The sequence below is a fragment of the Quercus robur genome, chromosome 5 (assembly GCF_932294415.1).
Source record: "Quercus robur chromosome 5, dhQueRobu3.1, whole genome shotgun sequence".
NCBI lineage: Eukaryota > Viridiplantae > Streptophyta > Magnoliopsida > Fagales > Fagaceae > Quercus > Quercus robur.
The window spans coordinates 82,809,960-82,826,122 of NC_065538.1; the positions used below are offsets into that span (position 1 = coordinate 82,809,960).

The 16,163-nt window shown below is 31.9% G+C and overlaps 1 long non-coding RNA gene across 1 annotated transcript; it reads right to left on the reverse strand.

The window, feature by feature from the left end:
- Window positions 1-1,747: 1,747 nt before the first annotated feature.
- On the reverse strand, window positions 1,748-4,954 carry LOC126727414 (uncharacterized). The gene is made up of 2 exons (XR_007656238.1): window positions 4,494-4,954; window positions 1,748-3,231 (listed from the first exon to the last, which is right to left on the reverse strand). It is a non-coding gene; the product is annotated as an uncharacterized LOC126727414 (long non-coding RNA).
- Window positions 4,955-16,163: the final 11,209 nt, after the last annotated feature.

Below are 16,163 nucleotides of genomic sequence, written 5' to 3' on the forward strand. Positions count from 1 at the left end.
CCGAGGTCAGTAGGAACTTGTGGAGGGGGAGGAGGAAGATTGGAGGTAGCTTGAGATTTAAAGGGTGCCTTCGAGGTTAACCCCTTATCCCTGGCAGCCATGAGTTCCCTTAGGCTCTTATTGCCTTTGTTCAGGGTCATGCTGTCTTCCTCTTCGTCAGAGGAATTATCTAGGCAGGCGATCACAAGAATGGGGGTGTGAACGCCAGAATTCCTGTCTGACTCACCCTCGGCGTCCGAGAGATTAATTAAAGGATCTCCTGGATTGTCTTCTTCGAAACGAAATTTGTCTATCTGCTCCTCTAATGAAAGGCGAGATGAGGCAATCTCCTCTTCAGGAAATGCTGCTGCTTCAGGAAGGTTTTGTGGAGGTGGTTGTGCAGCTGGTGGAAGGATTCAGGGAATTAGCAAGGCAACTGGGGGAAAATCCCTGCGAGCCAAAAATCCTGGCTTAGAGACGTCGATCCGAGCTAACCTTGAACTCCCGGCCCTTATCGCTTGGCCTATGTCCTGGAAGGTGCGAGACAGAGGCTCATAATCCAAGATCAGGTGAGCGGCTTGCAACTGTCCGTCCTCGCTCACAAAAATCTTCGACCTCAGAAGATAATTAAGAGCCTGGACGTTGGTATGACTGAGCCGCGGAGCAACGTGAGCCTTATCTACAAAACATTCGAGAAGGAAATCATGGTCAGATCGCTAAAAAAGAATATTTTCTACCAAAAGAAGATGAAGTGTCAAGTAAAAAGAGTAAAACTAAAAGGCTAAGTCCCCTTCCCAAGGGACTGATCCTAAAGGTACCACACCTGGATCTCCTGCCTGAGTTGGACAATGAAGACCGTCGCTCCATTCTCCTGACGCAATCAGGTAGTCATCCTTCATACCCTTATTGGACTTGGGGAAACAGGATATTAGCCTGACGACCTCGGATTGGGATTTGAGGTAGTAACTTGCATTGGCAAGCTTGTGGCACTCGTACATGTGAACCACATCGTGCCACGTGAGCCTTAAGCCTATCTGCTCATTCATGACATCTACGCAGCCCAAGACCCTAAATAGGTTGGGAGCGCAATGATAGGGGGTCAATCTATGGTTAAGCAAGTAGTCTCTGGTTATCCTACCCATGGGAAGCGTCATTCCTTCTTCTATGAAAGCAATCATGGGAATAACGACTTGACCCACATCCCTATCAGTCAGTACTCGGTCCGGGGGGCAATATTCTAAAAGCACCCCTTGTGGAATACGGTATTTCACCCTAAAGCCCTTCATATCGGCCGGTGTGTCTACTAAATGCTTGAATCTACCCATCTAGATAAATTGAGAAGCCGAGGAGAAAGGCCGAGAGGAAAAAGGGTAATATAGAGAGATGAAAACTTACGAGTACTCGTATGACGATCTCTGAAACTTTCAGAGATCTTTTCAAAAGAAAACTTCTCACAGGAAATGACTACGAAGACTTAAGGGTTTGGTGCGTTTTATGAACACTGGACGCTGGAGTTCTCTAAAGTTCTTGGAGATTCGTAGAAGAAAGAGAAAAAGGGGTTCTGTCACGCCCCAAACCCGGTACCCGGATTTGTGACCATGACCGGCATGCTAATATCAAGCCTAAACTTGATATTAACAAGAACCAACTTAACTTTTACAAAACTTTTCCAAAAGCTTCTCTTTTTTATTTTAGAATAATTTTCCTTTTTCTATACTTAAATGATATAACCTTTCACTTGACATTCAGAGCATCTATAGTGTACTCCAAAGAATAACATAATTCACCAATTGTTCAAATTCGAAATTTCACATAATACATCTCTTAATACTTTAAGGTATACACTTTCATTAGATCCTAAAATAAACAATGCTACAAATCTAAACATCATATTGCTAATTTAGGATCTATACAAATAAAACTAAACTAGCTCCTTCCAAAACTCGACTAAGGCTCCCTCTGCTCCAAAATAAAACCTGTTAACTGAAAGAGTGGAAGGGGTGAGCTATACAGCTCAGTAAAGGTAAGATATATGAGAATTCAATAAGGATGCATGTAACCAAATCATTTCATTCTATGAATATTCGAACAGGAGAACATCTTTTCATGCATAGTATTTTATACTATTCATAATAATAGCTTATACGCTCATCATAGAAAATAATTGTTCTCCTTTTTCTTATCGGTTTAATATTACTAAAACCTTTCGGATTAAACTTCTTTCACTTCCTACAAAGTCGCCATACATATATTCTCATTACAAGATAATTATTTTAACTTAAATCAAATAATTGGCAACTTTGTATTAAGCTAGAAACATCTTGACTAATAAGAAAACTTTTCTTCATAAATCTCTTTCCAAAATATTATAACTTTCATAGTCATAAAACTTAACATTTCATAAAGAACAGGTATATGATAACTTTTAAACATAACTTGTACTTTCATCAGAAACTTTACCTTTATAGCATAACAGAACTTCAGAAACTTTTATCTTTAATGAACAACTTTTCTTTTCATTAGAAACTTCTTCTTGCCATGAGAGTTTTCACTTTTCACAATGCATTTAAACAAAATAATTCTCTTATGATTAATAACATAACATAGTTGTTCATAAATAACTTATTGGTTAGCCCATATCTGATAAGTCTGTACTTATTTGGGAGGCTTCTAGCACCACGGTGCTAGGCATCCAGCATTCCCCACAATGCCAGGTATTCCCGGGATTACATCATAATACATATCTTCCAACCATGGGGGTAGGTTGGCTTCCCCCACAAGTTGGCCGTAACCAACAAGGGGCGGGTACAGCAGAGCCAGTCCCACTTAATGGCCAATCATATAACATTTTCCATGGAAAGTTAGTAATTAACCCCTACTAGCAGAGTTCAGATCACCAGAGGACATAACCCGAAAACATTTCATACTTTACATCATACTGAAATTTCTTATCTTGCATAACATTTCATCATAATAGCATTTCCATTCTTTTCTTTAAACATCATGTTCGTGGAATCAATAATAGCATCAATATGCTTAAATCCTATACATAAGTTTTCGAAAGTTCACGAACATATCTTTGTTAGAATAATGAATATATGTCATATCTCTAATCAAAAACATTTTAATGCATAATATACTTTAAAATAACCTCATGACTTACCAAATGCCCATATAACTTATCCCTTACCTAAGAGCAGAGGAACCGAGAGCCTAAAGTTGAAGGAGCTTAGACTTGGATACTGGTAACACCTAAACCATAAATCGAAGCTTATTACTATCCATAATTTCCTTGTCATAGACTTACACAATCAACTCGAAGCCTATTTCTTAGAATTAAGGAAATCCTAATCCCACCTCAACGAGGTTCCCACAAACAAAAATACATTCATCAACAACAAGTACAAAATCCTAGAGAAACCAACATTCTTATATTAATCCCATATCTCTAAAAGAGCTAACTTTATTTCAAAAGGTGCTTTAAGGTTAGGGCAATAATGCATGCATAAATATAAAATATTTTAAGCATGATCATGTAACTATATAGATTCATATGATAACATACAACACGTCAGGCAAAACAGCTTCATACATACAACCATCTCATGGTTTAGAACCCCTTCCTTTGGGTACTAAACCTCAAAACAAGTTACACAAAATTAATCTATGATCGAAACATACCAAAAGATAAGCATATTAAATTATAGCTCAAAACATTCACCCTAACTTGATAATTAAATCCACAAAGTTAGGCATGTCCCTTACTATTCACTGTTCTATTCCAGCAGCATAGGCTCCATTTGTAAAATACAAACGGGCTGCTCAAACACATCCAATTGTCATGAAATTTTACATAACTACTTCTCTGTATGTCCAGTATATACCATAAAAATTTTGGAGTCAAAGAATAAACCCATGATTTACTAAAAATCACACAAGACAGCATACTCAAATCTGTCCTGTCAGAAATTCATGCAACTTATAAATTAAACCATTATTTTTATATTAATCCAAATGCTGTGAGACCAATTCAATAACAACCACAGGTGTCTTAGGTTTCATAGAAATTATCCCTAGCATCCAAATTCACTATATAAAATTTAATACATAATTTAACATGCATGAACACAGAATCTGTCACAGTGACAGCTTCAGTACATATTCTTACAAAATCATCAACAAATAGCAATAGGCCTTAATTTCATTTGGGTATTTTCATACACTCATAAGACATGTTATATAACACTTACATATGGTCATTTAACCATTTAGAGCAAAATAAACACAACCAAAAATCCCAGCAGCAGCATCAAAATACTCATCCTAACTTTTTCTTACTTCCTTACTCCTATAAAATCATTAATTAGTAAAAACCCTAACCTACCTTCAACAAATCACCAACACAACTTCAAAGCTTCTTAAAACAGCATATATATATAGACTTACAAATACCATTACTAAAATTATTTAAAGGAAAACATGGATTCTAAGAGGAGGGTAGTTAGAGCCCTTACCAAGTTTATGTTTCTTGAGGGGAAAAATAGACATAGAACCACTCATGAAAGAATGGTAGAGAGCTTGAGAGAGTTTTCTGGTTCCTTAGAGAGAATATGAAGAAGAATTGAGTTTTCTTTTGGTGTGTGAACCCGTGGACTTGAGGGAAGACTCAAGAGAGCTTCCAAGCACTTTCCTTAAGACAAAAGAGAGAAAAGTGAAGTGAGAATTTTCTGATTTAATTGGACCCGTGGGAAAAGAGAGGGGGAGCTTCTTGAGTCTTCTTTCTTTGAGAAAGTCAAAGAAGAGATAAAGGTGCAACCAATAAGAAGAAAGAAGGAAGAAGACAAAGAAGTAAAGCAAGAATGACCAAGGGAATTTCTGGTGCAGCCAAGAAGTCCAGCAAAATATCTTGGGTGATTCACGTTTATTGCTAGGAAAGGAAGGATAACTTACTTTTTCAACTTTCTTGCATTCACACTCACTTTTCTACAAAATAATATCACTTTGTATATACACACACATATATATATATATATAATATATATCCTTACCATTATACATTTAATTAAACACCAACAATTATATATCTAATAACTTAAACTACTTAATATAATTTTGTAAATACTTAGTATATATTTAAAATACCGATTGCAATTTAGTTATGTATAATTTTTACAATTCTCATTCCATGGCATTATAAAATAATATGCTTATTAAATACTCTTTTATTAATTATAAAAATAAAGTGGTTTAAAATAGTAATTAACCACTTAAACACATGATTTAATTATAAAGTTGGGTTGGGGTGTTACATCCATGGCATTATAAAATAATATGCTTATTAAATACTCTTTTATTAATTATAAAAATAAAGTGGTTTAAAATAGTAATTAACCACTTAAACACATGATTTAATTATAAAGTTGGGTTGGGATGTTACAGGTTCCTTCAAGGCTTTATATAGAAGGTGAAGACGGAAGGGAGTACTCCCGCTCAAAATACTAGGAGAAACCTCAACCATTGGATCTGCGTTTTGTCGTTGGATGCGGGGGACACAAAGCTGCCTGGAGTAATTAATAGCGCCTCGTAGACTACGAAGCATTAGAAACAATCATGAGACATATAAAACCGCGCTCTCACATGTGTGAATCAAAAATCAGTTGATCTTATCTCTTGAGAGTTAAAACCCCACTTTTTCTCCTTGGATGGGAGGGAAAAATCGGAGTTTTGAGGGGGTATTGTAGGGACTAGGTCCCAAAATAATGTATTGGGCCTTGTCCAAGGACACTAACCAGTCCGAGAAAGAGCAAATAACTATTAAATAAGTCCCAGTAAAAGTTTCATAAGCGGGAGTCAAAGGGAAGAATATCCGAGGAGGAATTCCTAGGATACGGCCATTTTAGCCCAAGTATGTACTCTAGGAATAGAAATGTGCCCTATGAACATGTGGGAGGGAAGGAAACTCAAAATATCCAAGGAAAAGCTGATACCACCGCATTAAATGTACTGCAGCTACTTTTCTGGCCGCATTAATGTGGAGAGGACCTTTGAATAGTGCTGCCTTGGCTACCACAACTCACAGATAGTTGAAAGGGGTGTTTGATGGGATGGGCACTCAAGTATGGACTTAGATGATCAATAAGTGTAGGGTCAAGATGATCAGAAAGGAGCTATATAATGTGGAAGAACCCCCATGAGAAAAGGGAGGAAAAACGGAGAGAAAACGCTGTAGCAATCTGAACTTTGTAACCATTGTCACTATCATTCAAGAAATAATAAGTTGGAGCTCCTTGGACTAGTGCCGAGGATCGAACTACTTGCTCAAGTCCATATTTGTTTTACTTATTTATTCTTTAAATCATTTTCAATTGTTGCTACATTCATTAAAGCCCAGTTTTTCTACCCACTCTCTACAAATTCATTGCATTGGGTCTATTGGGCCAAGCTTCCATACATCTTGGGCTTGGACCACAAATTGAGTCCCTACAGCTGTATAAGAACTTCAATTAACTTCAACTTGTGCAGGAATTCAGTTGTAAACCTCATACGACGGCCTGTCCTCTCATCTCTCTCACTTTTTTGTTTTTTTGGGTAACAATTAATGTATAATCCACACATATTAGAAGCAATGTGAGATACACGGGAAAATGGTGTTTTCCCCACCAATAAGCTGCATCTAGCAATGATTTCTATCCCAACAATCTAAGGGTAATCATCTTTCTCATTTGATTTCTTCTTCTTTTTCCTTTTTTATTTTTTTTATTTATTTTATTATTTTTTTTATCTGTCTTTTGTTTTGGATTTTGGGTTTCATTTCGATGGATTTGGGTGGTGACCACAACCCAAACGGTGGCTCCCAAGTATTTTCCAAATTCCTGCAGCGGCTCTGACATCTTCCGAGGTGACGTCTATGGTAGGTTGGTAGGTTGGAAACTCGATTGGTTTGGTTTGTTTGAAAAAAAGGGGTTTTGATACTTGTATTAACAGAAGGGCTGAGTTTGATGGTCATAAGTCATAACCAGTAATCACACCGTGAAGGCTGTTGCGACATCATTTTCGTTGGCATCTTTGCATGGTTGGAGGTAGTGGTATTTATGTTTTAATTTTATTGGAGTTGATTTTTTGAAACAGAGAGATATTGAGAAAGAATTTTGTGTACTAGACTCTATATGTTACTTTGTGAAATTTTGTAAAACTTGAGGCATAGGGTCTATTTGGATACCGCTTATTATTAAAAACTGAAAATACTGTAGTAAAATAATTTTTAAATGTGTGAATAGTGCCGTGAGACCCAATTTTAAAGTTGTTTTTGCTGAAAAAGTACTTGCAGGTCTTGTGAACAGTGCACGAGACCCATTCAAAAAACGCAGATGTGCGTTTGCTTTCCTTTTCAGTGCAATCCAAATGTGCAAATAGTGTGCATTTGGGTTAGGATTAAAAATTAAAATTATTTCACTATTCAACTTATTTTTGCTATTATTCATGGGCCTCACTGCACTTTTCGGCATTATTTATGAGCCCCACTGTATTATTTCAATTAACTTTTACCTTTATCTACAATATTTTTAGCAATAATTTTTCATTTTCAGCAAAATAAGCGGTATCCAAACATCCCCATAGTGATATTGGAATTGGATGGTGTAAACTTACCTTGCATCTTTATCAAATTTAGACTCATTCAATATCACAATGGGAAGGTCAAAACTCAAGAAAAATAATTCATTCAATCTTAATTAGTCTCTGTTTGGATACAGATGAAAATTACAAATTATTTCACTATTCAGCTTATTTTTGCTAATATTTATGGGCTTTACTACACTTTTTGGTACTATTCATAGACCCCACTGTACTATTTCAACTAACTTTTACTTTATCTATAATACTTTCATCAATAATTTTTCAGTTTCAGCAAAATAAGCGGTATCCAAACACACTCTTAATTTCACTCCGCTTGGTCCTATATATTTTGAAAACTGTAAATTTTATTAATAATCAATTTAATGAAACACACACACATATATATATATATATATATATATATATATATATTCTTTTCTTTCTGCAAATATTTATCCATGTTTAAGAGTAGCTAGAGTTTGGGCATTGAGTATATACATTATTAGCCTCCAAAACGATTAAGGAGGAAACCCAAAAATATCCAGAATTTACCAATTTTGCAGAAACACCTTGAAGAAGTAGAAACTCTCTAGAATTTGACTGTGTCCAAAAGCAAGCACGGGTCCCTACTAAGAACTGAGCAAGGACATCTATAAAGTTGTATTAATATATATTCACAAGTAATTTTTAAGTGTATTTGGTACAGAAAATGATGCTCTTTCTTCTTTTATTTATGGTATAATAAGATACATCTTGAACGTGAAATTAATGTGAAATATTCTTAGGTACCTAAGAATATTCCTACAAGCATGAAGCAACTTGGCAGTTGTCTTCACTCCCAGCCGTTTGTTGCTCTAGCATTTACGACTCTTTACAAAGTACAAACTTTCAAAACACTGGGGTAGATTAGCATGATCCAAGTAGTTCAATAATTTCTTTGATGTTCAATATTTGTTATAGTTCCTATAACGGAGGTAGCATGAACCTTTAATTCTTCAAAACCTGAGAATTTGACTAGCACTTCAATATGTAAACTATATATATATATATATAAAAGCATGAATGCACTAAAATACTGTAGCTATAGTGCTTTGGTTTGGTGAGCCATTTTTTTTTTCCAAGTTTTGAATAGACTTGGCACTGTAGCTACATTTTTTTTTTTTCCTTTTAAATATTTATGTAAGCTGGTATATCTATTGTTATACTGACACAATAAATTTCACAATATTTTTATAATTATTGATGTGTCAATTGCTTACAAGTTGAAATAAAATAATAAAATATGAGACTGTGACCAACCACAACTAAAAATAAATGTTTTGAGAAAATGTTACAACACTTATTGTGCAGTTTTGGTTTATTCAACTGGCACGGTAGTTACAGTGCCAAAAGTTTTTTTATTTTTTATTTTTTTTCAGTAATCAGTTTGTGTTTTTTTTTTTTTTCTTCTTTTAAATATTTATGTAAGCCGGTATATATATTGTTATACTGACACAACAAATTTCACAATATTTTCACAATTATTGATGTGTCAATTTCTTACAAGCCGAAATAAAATAATAAAATATGAGACTGTGACCAACCGCAACTAAAAATAAATGTTTTGAGAAAATGTTACAACATTTATTGTGTAGTGTTTTTGGTTTATTCAACTGGCACAGTAGATACAGTGCCTAAAGTTTTTTTTTTTTTTTTTTTTTTTTTTTTTTTTTTTTTAAAATATTTACGTAAGCTGGTATATATATTGTTATACCGACACAACAAATTTTACAATATTTTCACAATTATTGACGTGTCAATTTCTTACAAGTCGAAATAAAATAATAAAATATGAGACTCTGACCAACCACAACTAAAAATAAATATTTTGAGAAAATGTTACAACACTTATTGTTATCACAATATTTTCACAATTGTTGAGATCTCAGTTTCTTATAGATTAAATAAAAAAATGCTAAGTCCACAACATTTTAACATTAATTTCTACAGTGCCTAAAGTTTTTTTTTTTTTTTTTAAATATTTATGTAAGCTGGCATATCTATTAACTATATAAAAAGAGCCAAAGCTCATGAATAGTATTTTTTTGGTTTATTCAATTAGTGAGGTGCACTTTTTTTTTTTTTCTTTTTTCCTCTTCATGTATGCCAGTTGGTTTGAGCTTTGTTTTTGTTTTTGTTTTTTGTTTTGTTTTTTTTTTTTTTAAGATCTTTATATGTTTACTTTGTAATTGCAATGCAAGTTTACATTGTAAATACACAAAAGTGGTTAATATTATACACATTTGCACAAAAAATGGTAAATATTGTACAAATTTTGTAAATGTGTACAAAATTTGCCAATTTTTTTTGTGTCTACAATATAAATTTACATTGTAATTAAGTATAATGTATACATAGAGATATTATGAAAATTTTGTGACGCATGTGTTAATTCCTTATGGGTCAAAATAAAATAATAAAATATTATATCGAGATCTAGCACAACTAAAAATGTCGTGATATTTTGTTGTTATTACAATATATTTGCAACTATTGAGGTGTAAGTTATAGGTAAAAATAAAATAAAAAAATATAGGACTGGATCTGCCATGGTCTTATACGAATGAGATTAACTTTTTATGATATAATTATCAAAATTCTTAAAATTAATGCCTCTTTTAATTAATGTAAATCTTTATGTATTTTAAAAATCAAATGATTTTTATTTTTATTTTTATTTTGTGATACAAATAAAATCTAAAATTGATCCTAATCGCTACTTTTTTTTTTCCCATGATTAGCACGTGCCTTGCACGTACTTCCCTAACTAGTCTTATATCTAAAAGTGCCAATGCCTCTATAGTTTTTTTGCATTGTTCATATAGCGTTTTTCACTGTTCATCTACAGTGCCATTTTGGTGAGGCACTTTGTCTTTTTTTTTTTTATTTTTTTTTTTTTTAAGTTTTGAACAATAGCTACAGTACCAAGTGGCACCGTATCTACAGTAGCTACAGTTTTTTTTTTCTTATATCTAAAAGCGCCAATGCCTTTATAGTGTTTTCACACTGTTCATACAGCGTTTTTCACTGTTCATCTACAGTGCCATTTTGGTGAGGCACTTTGTCTTTTTTTTTTTTTTTTTTTTTTTCGTTTGTACTTTTTTTTTCTTTTATATATATTGTTATACTGACACAACAAATTTCACAATATTTTCACAATTATTGAAGTGTCAATTTCTTATAAGTCAAAATAAAATAATAAAATATGAAACTGTGATCAACTACAACTAAAAATAAATGTTTTGTGAAAATATTGTGACATTTGTTAGGTGAAAGTATAAAAGCTATAGTACTTTTGGTTTGTTCAAGGGGCACTGTAGCTACAGTAACTACAGTGTTTTTTTTTTTTTTTTTTTTTTTTTTTTTTTTTTTTTTTTTTTTTTTTTCAGTCTTCCGTTTGTACTTTTTTTTCTTTTAAATATTTATAAGAACCCGCATATATATTGTTATATTGACACAAAAATTTCATAATATTTTCACAATTATTGAGGTGTTAATTTCTTATAAGTCAAAATAAAATAATAAAATATGAAACTGTGACTAACTACAACTGAAAATAAATGTTTTATGAAAATGTTGTGACACTTGTTGGGTGAATGTGTAAAAGTTACAATACTTTTGGTTTTTTCAATATGTACTGTTCATTGCTTTTTTTTTTTTTTTTTTTTTTTCCCGGTCATCGATTTGTGCTCTTTTTTCTACAATATTTTTGCACTGTTCATACAGCATTTTTCACTGTTCATCTATAGTTCCATTTTGGTTAACCACTATCTTTTCTTTTCTTTTTCTTTTTTTTCTTTTTCTTTTTTTTTTTTTTTTTTTTTTTTTTTTTTTTTTAAGTTTTGAATTGTAGCTACAGCACCAAGCGGCACTGTAGCTACAGTAGCTACATTTTTTTTTTTTTTAATTTTTTTTTTCAGTCTTCTGTTTGTATTTTTTTTCTTTTATATATATTGTTGTACTAACACAACAAATTTCACAATATTTTCACAATTGTTGTGGTATCAATTTATTATAAGTCAAAATAAAATAATAAAATAATAAACTGTGACCAACCACAACTGAAAATAAATATTTTGTGAAAATGTTGTGACACTTGTTAGGTGAATGTGTAAAAACTACAGTACTTTTGGTTTGTTCAATATGTATTTTTTTTTTTTTTTTCCAATCATCGATTTGTGCTCTTTTTTCTACTAACTATATAAGAAAAGGCAATGCCTCTACAGTGCCCCTTTTGGTGTAGTGAGCCATTTTTTTCCCCCAAGTTTTGAATAGTTGCTATAGTGCCATTTTGGTTTGTTCAAGTGGCACTATAGCTACAGCGTTTTTTTTTTCTTCAGTCTTCCGTTTGTACTTTTTTTTCCTTTTAAATATTTATAAGAACCCGCATATATATTGTTATACTGACACAACAAATTTCACAATATTTTCACAATTATTGAGGTGTCAATTTCTTATAAATCAAAATAAAATAATAAAATATGAAATTGTGACCAACTACAACTAAAAATAAATGTTTTGTGAAAATGTTGTGACGCTTGTTGGGTGAACGTGTAAAAGTTACAGTACTTTTGGTTTGTTCAATATGTACTGTTCATCTTTTTTTTTTTTTAATTTTTTTTCCCAGTCATCGATTTGTGCTCTTTTTTTCTATATATAAAAAGAGTGAATAAGCTCATGAATAGTGTTATGAACAGTATTTTTGGTTTAGTGACTTGCCTTTTTCCTCCTTTTTTTTCCTTCAAGTTCACCAACTTGGTTTGAGATTTTTTTTTTTTTAATTTTTTTTTTTTTTTTTTTTTTTTTAAGGATCTTTATATGTTTACTTTCTACTTGTAATGTAAGGTTACATTGTATACACACAAAAAGTAGCAAATATTATATACATTTGCAAAAAAAAAAAAAAAATTGTACAAATTTTGCAAATGTGTACAGGATTTACCAACTTTTATGTGTTTACAATATAAATTTACATTGTAAGTGCAATGTATATATATATATATATATATATATATATATATATATATATATATATATATATATTATATAAAAAGAGTAAATGGGAAAAGTTACAGTAATTTTGCCACAGTAGTTATGGTTTGTTTAACTTTCTAGCCTTTGTGTGTGTGTGTGTGTGTGTGTGTGTGAATGCATAAAGTTTTAGTATATTTGCTATATTATTTTTGGTTTTTTCACAATAATTTTCATAACACTTTCATAATAAATCAAATATGGTAAATTGTTATTGGTTCTAATTTAAACTTACCAATGAAACTACTTTTTTGCCCACCAATAACAATTTGTAGTAACTTACTACTTATGATTAGTTGTGAAAATGTCATGGACATAACATTTTTTTGTGTGAAAAATGTTAAGACATCTTGATATTGTCACAATATTTTCAAAACTGCTAAACTGTCAATTCTTTACAAGTTAAAATAAAATATAACAAATTATAAAGGTATTATGAAAATGTTGCGTCATTCTGTTGTGTTTTTAGAAATTTTTTGTTGGTTTAATTAACTTTGTTGAGCCAAAATTCACTATTCCACATACAATTTTTTTTGAGTTGACTTTTTGTATATATTTTTTTCTTTACACACTATTTTAAGTAAAAACACATAGTTTTGCACGAAAAAAAAAAAAAAAAAAAAAAAAAAAAAAAAAAAAAAAAAAAAAAAAAAAAAAAAAAAACTTAGGAAAAAAACATTTTTCATCCTTTATGTTTGGGGTAGTTTACAATTCTTCCTCAAACTTTAAAATCATGCAATTTTTCCCTTAATATTTTGGAAAAGAGCAAATATGTCATATTGTTATTCTCTCAGTTAAACCCTAATGAAAACTTATGATTCTTAAAATATTTTATTGTGTAATGTCTAAATTACTCCTGCTAAATTTTAACATCCTAAAAATTTTCTTTACGTATTTTGAGTTTTAAATGATAAAAATTCTTAGAAAGTTAGAATGATGATATTCAATGACACAAGCCTTTTGTTATCTTATTTTTTATTTTTTATTTTATTTTTTTTATTTTTTTTTAATTTCTTAGCAAAACTTAATTGTTTATTGTTGGAAGATGATGATATTCGTTATCATTCTTAGAAGTTTTTAGAGAATAGATATATTGTTTTTAGCAAGTAGGTACTAAAAAACTATTATAGTTAAATAAATATTTATATGTTAAATAGCTACCCTAACTTTGTGGTTGATCAAAATTCTTAAACGAATAAGGTTAACTTTTTTTGACATAATTATCAAAAATTTTAAAATTAATATCTCTTTTAATTAATGTAAATCTCTATATACTTTAAAAATCAAATGATTCATATTTTTGTTTTATAATACAAATAAAATCTAGAATTGATCTTAATTACTACAGTACTTTTTTTCCACGACAAGCACGTGCCTTGCACGTGCTGCCCTAACTAGTATATATAAAATGCCAAACACACCATTTTACTTTTTGAGTTAGCTAACGTGCTTTTTGGCTACAAAACTGAACCAAACAGGCACATAATTATCTATCTATTTATATATTCAGAGACTTTTCTGCAAGGAAAAGCCAAACCGTGACCTCAATCACAGGGCATGGTTCATAGATGAGACATTTGAATGCGTCAAGACCATCATGAGACAAAAGGAAAGGATGAGAAACATATGAGTGGCAAGAGCCAAGACTTTTCAATGGGACTAAAAAAAAAAAAAAAAAAAAAGACCTTCAATGGGACAAAGAACCTGGACCAACAATCTTGGAGACTTTTGTAGGAGACAAGAACCTGGACCACATCCACAATCATGGACTATGCATAATAACTTGTACTCTTTACTAGTTCTAAGAAGAAGCTCTTAATACTTTTCCAATGGGCCGTAGCCTTTTTGTATCCATCTTGACATATGGTGTGCAGTCACAGATTCATAGATCTATCAAGGGAAAAATAGTGTATGCCCTAGGCGCATGAGATATCATCTCTCTATTAAGTATCAACTATTTGTTTCTCGTAGGGCTGTATATGAGTCGATTTGGGTCAGTTTTGAACTCAACCCAAAACCGTCGAGCTCAAGTCAAGTGGAAGATGACAGGACTTGCAACTGACTACCAATTAACATGGGTCGAGTTGGATTGGGCTTAGGCAGATGATTGATTGATTCAGGTGAAATCGATTAAGAAGTGGTGGTGGTGGCGATCTGAGCAGAGGAGAGCAAGACTTTGTTTGAACTAAGCAGAGAAGAGCATAATATCATCGGATCTAAGCTGAGAAGAGATTAACGTGGTCGAATCTGGCGAAATTTGTGCCAAACGTGGCCGAATCTTAGTGGATCTATACTAGACATGGCTGGATCTTAGTGAATCTATGCCAAATTTGGCCAAATCTTAGTGGAAGAGGGTCAAACATTGCTGGATCTAAGTGGAGGAGGCCTCATCTTTGCCAGATTTGGGTGGATTCAACCTTAGTTTGATGGGTTTCTTGGTCGGGTCGAGTGTGCTCTGGTATTAATAGAGGAAACTGCCACTCAACTCGCCGGAGTCGGTTTCAGAGGGTTGAGACTGGCACTGACTGCCGGAGGCGTCAGATTGGGCTATGGCAGGTCAATTTGGTCGTTTTGCCAGTTTGCTTGGATAGCCCTGGCCTTCTCGTTTCTTGATGTGAAATGTTTCACATGACACTTGTATATTAGGTAATATAAATACTATTACACACATTTTGTCACACACATGATTATACACGCCTCTAATATCCATTGAAATCGTGAGTTACAATTTTTGTGCATTTTATGAGTGTGTGTAAACTTAAGTATATTAGGGTGTGTATAATAAACATCACCCATCATGAATACAAATGTGAAAGAGTATGGAGATTGTTAAATACGAAATGATTAGAGCCTAAATCAAAATATTATTAAATGTCATTAATGTCAAATCAATAATATATATATAATAAATAAATAGCTAGTTTTTTTTATTAGAGAAATTTCACGAACACAATAAAATTCACAATATCTTTACAATGAGCTTATTTTGAACTGTTGTGAGTTTGGGGTATAATTTTATTATATTTTAACATACGATAAATTAACATCTCAATTTGTTGAAAACATAATGTGAGATTTTTTTTTTATTATAAAAGTAGAACTCTTTACATTACGTTTAAAAATGATGAATTAGAATAAAATTTAGGTTTAATTATACATTTATTGCTTGTTTTGGTCCAACTTTTCAGCATTTTTTAGATTTTATGTACAAATATTTAGTGGGTTCCTATTTGATCAAATGGTAAAGTCTCTAATAGTTTAATAAGAGATATGGGGATCAATCCCCGCCTACATTAAAACCGATTAATGTCTTGATCTGATGATAAAGAGCAGATTCATAAGAAACAGACGTTATAGGTTGAAACTCTATATAAAAAATAAAAATAAAAAAAGTACAAATTTTTAAAACTCACTTTTTCTCCACTTTTTATAACTTTTTTTTCAAAATTCAAACATACTTTGGCACACATTTAGTAAACAAAATAGCAAAAAGCTAAATA